This window comes from Zosterops lateralis, assembly GCF_965231275.1.
Source record: "Zosterops lateralis genome assembly, chromosome: 6".
Lineage (NCBI taxonomy): Eukaryota > Metazoa > Chordata > Aves > Passeriformes > Zosteropidae > Zosterops > Zosterops lateralis.
This window is the reverse complement of record NC_139761.1, coordinates 53,656,397-53,662,877: the sequence shown is the minus strand read 5'-3', so window position 1 is coordinate 53,662,877 and position 6,481 is coordinate 53,656,397. Positions and strand designations below refer to the sequence as shown.

The window sequence follows — 6,481 nt, the reverse complement described above, 5'->3', positions numbered from 1 at the left end:
AATTCCAGGGACGGAGCAGCCACAGCTTCTCTGTGCCAGAGCCTCAGCCTCCCCACAGGGAAGAATTTGTTCCAAATATCCCGTCTAAACCTACTGTCTTTCATGGAAGAGCTGGGGCAAAACGAGGGGCTTTATGGCCACATGATCCCAAGAAGCACAGTGCCACAGAGGGGTGCCCCAAAGGGGACTCTGCTCTGCACCCCTGATTTCTTTGGGGAATGTGAGAGAAAGGACGCTTTGCCTTCTCCCTCCATCTCCCAACACCTTTCTTTGCCGCAGACGTCGGGACAGAGAGCAGGCAGGGGCGATGCTGGAGGAAAACAAGCCGCGAGCCAGCGCTGAGGAGAACCCTGAGCTGCACAAAAGGTGCCTTGTTCCCCCCATGAGGCGGTCGGGCAGCACGTCCCCTCCCTCAGCGGCGATGGAAAACTGAGCTCCAAGCGCTCCTTCACCTCCCCTCGCCACCTTCAACCTTCCCATTGGGTACAAAATGTTCTCGGGAGCAAGAAACACGAAGTTTAACACGTCCCTCCTGGGTTCTTGGTCGCCTGGCCTGGGGAGTGGGCGAAGGCTGCAGCAGCCCCCGGCGCTCCCGGAGCCACTGGTTCTTGGTTATACAGTAACCTGTTGCTCCGGGTCCCAGCTCCACCTCTCGCTGCCTCCACATCCCTCCCCTCCTCTCTCCTCTGCCAAGGAACCTCTGTCACCTGCTCTCAGACACCCGGGCGAGCGGCACCGGGAGGAAAGGGCAGCGGGGAGCCGCGGCACGGGGACCTCCAGGCCGGGGTGCCGGGTGGGCTCCGCCTCCCCCTCTCCTTCGGCGTTCGGGGCATCGGGCTCGCAGCCTGTGCAGGGAGGACAGGGAGCTTGACTGCTGGAGAATGGCAGCAGGATTTAACTAGGAGGGCACGGAAAACTGGGAGAGAACTCACGGGAGCTGAGCGAACTGCGGGAGACGAGAGCGGCTTTTCAGCACCGGTGAGTCCTTCTTTGCAAACCCCAAAGCTTCATTCCCCTCCCCAACTTTTATCCACTTCAAAAGTCTGTCTGATTCTGCTGTGGAGGGAGCGTGGCTGGAGAGGGGCTGTGGCTGGGAGAACTATCAGTGTAGTTTTCTATTGTTTTAGTTTAAAAAGATGAAAAAACGTACTTTTCCCAGCATTGTGTTTTCTGAGTTTGTTTCCCGTCCTGGTGATTCCCCACCGGGTGAGATCCAGTAGGTGGCACTTTCTTGGCAGCAAAATGTCCATTTGGCACAGAACGAGGCATTTTTTTCTGTTCCTAATGAAGTCTGAATACGTAGTTTTGAGCAGCTGTTTATTTGCAAACCTCGGGGTTTCCTCTTTTGGGGACATGTGTAGAATTTCTGGCCGTTCCCCGCCGCGCCCCTCAAGAAACTGCTGCTCTTGGTGGGCGAGCTCTCCTTACCCCTCACCCTGGCAGGATTCGCCACCCGATTTCAGCACGGAGGAAGCTCGGAGCTGCCCTGTTTCCTCGCGTGACAGCTCTGCCTCCTGATGAGATTTCATCTACGCCACCGAGTCACAGCATTCCCGACCCCCTTCTATTATTTTCCTGGAAAATGCTGGTGCAAACTCCACTGAGGACAAGGCTCAGGGACAAACGATGTGACTGACATTATTTTCAAATACTGGAAATAACTGTGACACAGCGTAGGTAGTAAAATCCAGTAATTGCCCTGCTGTAATTAGGGCAACAGGGAGTTAACGCTTGTCTTGCTGGGCTGCTCCAAAAGCAGAGATCAGATCCATAGATAGTTGCCTATCCAGGAGTGCCAGAACTTGGCTGGGATGTGCCCCAAAAAAGGACTTTTTCTGATGTAAAGAAGTGACACCCAGAGGTTCAGCCCCTAGGTGGTACAGCAGGGACCCACTCAGGGTTTTCCCTGCAGATGCCACAGGCAACAGCGCATTCCTGGCTCCATTTTGCTCTCTGATTGAGTTTTCAGTTGATTAAGAAAGAAAATTAGTCCTTCACAGACAGAAGGGGCAGGCAGCAGTGCTGAATCAAGGAGCCCTTTAAAACAGGACTGGGAAGAGGGCCTTGGGATCCACTGTGGGAAGGTGTCTGTGAGAGGCAAAGGTTGTTGGTTAGCCATGTTTAAAACCAAGGCTTGAACTGGTGTTTGGGACAACACTACAGCTCAGTTCCACTGTGGTCAGGCCCGTGTTGTTCTTGCTGGTTTCCACAGCTAAAGCCTTGGGAAGGAACTGGTGTTCTTCCAACTGTATCTCAGCCCTCCAGGTGGTCTAGAGCAGGATCTAATCCGCTGTACTCAATAGGGCAGGGTGGGTTTGGCATATAATCATAGAGCTTAGAGGAACAGGGGATGTTTTTGGGCACCCGAGGAAATGTTTAGCAGCAGCATTGTTGAACTGGCTGTTGGTGAAGTCCCGGGAAGGGAGCAGATGCGAGTGACGCCAGAGAACGACACTGACGTGTGCACACTGCTCACATGGGGCCATGGAGCCGTTTGCCAAGACAAGCTTTGAGTCCTTGGCTTTCTGCCCCTCTGCCATCGCCCCCGATGTCAGGGTGGGCATGGACACCATTAGAGAGGAGGGCAGCCTGGATCCTTCTCAGCACCAGGAGGAAATACATTCTGAACCACAGGATACGTATTGCAGGGGCAGACAGAATGTGCCTTCAGTGCCCACCTTTGCTGACTGCAAACCACTCACCATCAGTCAGTGACAAAGCCCAGCCCTGAGCCTGAAACAGCCCTGCAGATCTGGGTCTCCAGCTGCCCAACCTCCTTGGATAGTGTGATAGATTGAGGGTAGGACTAGATGAACTCGAAGGTCTGATCCAACCATGATGATTCTGTGAGGGACATCGCAGAGCAGATGCTGTCTATGGTGATGTCACAGCAGCCACCATTTTGTCAGGCTGTGACAAACTGTCATGGCTGCCTGCCTGAATTCATCCAAGGGCATGAAGAAACAGGGAAGGGTTGCACAGGAGGAATCCCAGCCTGCTTGCTCCACTCTGGTCACTCAACCAGGTTGTAGGTCCTGAGAGAAGACCCTGCTGGGGCATGGCTGCAGGGCCAAACCTGCAAGAGGCAGGTTTTGTTGGCATCTGCCCCTGGATGAGATGTCTTGGAATGTGCTGGAAAACAAAATGCTTTTTGTAGGGTCACGGGATGATTCTGGAAAAGAAAGGTTCAGAAGAGACACTAATGCACTGTAGGACTCGGGAGGTTTCAGTCCTTGTGGCAAAAAAGAAAGGAGTGAAACGGAGAACAAATGCGTTGGCTTGTGTGGGCTTGAGAAACATCCATATGAAATAAATCCTGAGTGAGTGTGGGACTCTTGCAGTATTATTCCCAGAGGGCTGAATCTGGGGGTGTTGCTTTTGAGCACTTTCCGTCACACTTGGCTTTCTCCCTTCCATGCCATGGTCTCTCCGAAGTGCTGGGTCAGGACAAGTTTGTGGTTTTGAAGAAGACTCAGTGTCTTTGTCCTTGAATGGGACTGGTCAGGGCCCATGACTCCTTTCCACAAATGCAGTCAGTAATGCTGCCCTTCCCTCCAGGGTGGACAGGAGTGCAACAGCCTTTGGCCTGTGACTTTGGTGTCACTGGCAATAAAACAATCACCTTTGGAAAATAGCCTAGCCTAGTGACCCCCAAGCAGAAGTGCCAAGTAAAGTCCACAGACTTCCTGGAGTGACAGGGATGACCTTCTGCACCTCTGCTAGAGCTTTACGAGCAGCACAGTGTCTGCCTGGCATGGCAGCTCCCATGGAGTGTCGGCAGATCCAGCAGCACTTGGCTCTGCCAGCACAGCCTCCTGAACCACCTGTTTGTAGGGCCAAGGCACAGCAGGTGCCCAGAAATATACCCACCTACCTGCCCAGGAGGTATTCACATTTCCCACTACAAGGGAGGGGAAGGGTGGTACCTCCACAAACCCTCCCTGTTCATGTGAGTGCATTGTAGGAGAGCCCTTGCGCCATCAGAAGTGGTGCCAGGCACTGTACAACACCTGAGAGATGCAGAAGATGAGATCCAAGGAGGCCCAGGAGGCCTGAGAGCACAGTTTGGCTCTGGATCTCCACCTGCCCACAAGACCATAGTCAGGAACGCAGCAGAGCAGAAGGATTTGCATGGAGCAGGGAGGCTGTGAACAGCATCTCTGTCTGCTTGCAGTGGATTTGAAATGTCAAGCTCGGGGAAAAATATGCTGTCACCCCTCCCTAAAATATTTAGGTGTCAATAGGGAAAGGAAGGGGATGCAGGGAGAGCTGCTCCCACATGGACATAGCTGCCTCTGCACATAGGTGAAGGCTTGTCTTTTCCCAAGGCAGTGAGAGCTTTCCTTTCTCCTGGGCTGGCGACAGTACCGCCTCCAAAATTGAAATGCACAATGCCACAGGGATAACCAAAAAAGTCCTGGCATTTTACTTCCTGGTAATCCAGATAAATTAGGAAGAATTGCAATTAAGAAGGGAGGAAAGGGTGTGTAGCTGAGCTGGACCGGTTTGGAGATATTTCCCATTCACCTGAACTGCAATTCCCCAGGAGAGCCCAGCCCTTGTTCCCATTCCCCAAGTCTCCCAAGGGCGTTACTGCAACGTGCTCACTGCCACTGAGGATCTGCCGAGGAACAGAACAAAAGCTTCCAACCCCCAGAAAGAAGTGGGGAGCCACAGGCTCTGCCTGCTCAGCTGCTCTGGGACAGGGACTGAAGTGCCCAGACAGGCTGCTGGGGCCCTGATTTGACTGGAAGCACCAAGTGAGGCCTGGAGGTGCCTGTTCATGCAGGCACAGTGGGATCAGGGAACCCTCACAAGGCAAAAGGCTGATGGCAGAGGCTGGGCTGCTCCAGCCCGTCTGGCATGGAGCCAGACCCTGCCTGGGATGCTCCATGCCCTGACATCCATCCCTGCCTTCAAAGGAGGTCCAAATCAACCCCTCTCGCCAGCATCTCCCACAAAGGTTCTTCTTGTCTTGGTGAGACAGGCAAACATATCTCACATGTGAGAAATCCTCATTTCCAGTGCCAGGAGCATCCATTCCACACTTAGGGTTTCACCTGTCGAGGCATTAGTCCACCTATTCACCTCTCCTTTCCCACTCCCTGGACACTGCCACAGCTTCTAGTAGCAATTTCAGCTAGAGTGGAGGAGCTGAGCACCCTCGGGGTGATGGGATAGGATTTTGCAACAGCTTTGGCTGTTGTGATGGGCAGGTGTGGCAGAAATGAGCCCTCATGGCTCATGGGCCTCCAAACCAGCCTTGCCTCAGGTGAAGGCAGAACTTTCCATGGCTGGTGGAACAGGAACACTCCACATTTGTGGGCTGAGATCTTTCAGCACTGCCTTGGAATAGGACAGCAAATTTCTTTCTTACTTTTGGTTTCTGGTTGGGGCACTGACCCCCAAAAGCTTTCATAATTTGAATTTAAATTTAGTCCTTCCTTTTTTCTTTTTTCCTTCCTCTGTCTTATCAGTCTTAACTTGTCCAGATTTATATCCTACAAAGGTAAAGTGCAGCCCATGTGAATGGCAATAAACCAAAGTTCAGGTATCACAGCTGATTCAGAAAGTGAAATAGTGCTGCTGGTGGGATGGCGATTAGGATCAAGTTGAGTCAACACCATCCTCCCTCAGACTGTTTACATCTAACTTCCTTGTCGCTCAAGATGGACAGAAGTGGGAATCATTTGGGAGCTGAGAATCTCTTCATCCCTTACAAGTGTTGGCTACTGGAACTAGAGCTGACTCCTGAAATCATAGGTGGCTCCAGATTCCCTCACCAGCAAATATAAAGTGAATCCCAATCCCTGACCCACCTCACTGCTGTGGACATGCCAGTGGCTTGTCCTAATCTGTCACACATTCCTCCTTCCCACCATCAGGACTCTCTTGGGTCAATCCTCGTCCCACCACTGCTGCCAGACAGAGCTGTGACTTGTGGACGCCACCTCTTCCAAGTCCTCCAGACTCCTCCGTGCCCTTTTCACAAGGGCATAGAGTGACAGGATGAGGAGGAATGGCCTTAAGCTGAAGGAGGGTGGCTTTACATTAAATATTGGGAAGAAATTCAAGTTGCCCAGAGAAGCTGTTGCTGCCCCATCCTTGGGAGTGTTCCAAGGCCAGGCTGGACAAGACATGGTCCCTGTCCATGACAGGGAAATGGATTTTTTTCTGGCCCAAACCATTCAATTTATGACATTATGATAAGTCAGATTGAGGCTTTCAGTGGTGACTCTATGGAGGCAAAGCAGTGACTTCGCTGTTGGTGCTGAGATAAACACAGAGGTGTCCATTTGCCTGAGCCTGAGACAATCTTTCATCAGTAAATTCACTTCATAGAAACACCAGGGAGAGGAGGAGAAAGGTAATTGCACCCACGATATCCCTTAATAAATCATAGGTTGGAGCCTACTCTCATTCCTGACACTGCTGCCTCTTAATTATAGCTGTGTTCAGCTGAGAAGACAGAGGAGGAGAG

At 52.2% G+C, this 6,481-nt stretch overlaps 1 protein-coding gene across 2 annotated transcripts in view; it reads left to right on the top strand.

The window, feature by feature from the left end:
- Positions 1-712: 712 nt before the first annotated feature.
- EPS8L2 (EPS8 signaling adaptor L2) overlaps positions 713-6,481 on the top strand; it is a 47,867-nt gene continuing 42,098 nt past the window's right edge. For both annotated transcript variants that reach the window (XM_083863143.1, XM_083863142.1), the window contains exon 1: positions 713-978. The gene's annotated coding sequence lies outside the window, so the exon portion shown is untranslated. The remainder of the gene's footprint in view (positions 979-6,481) is intronic.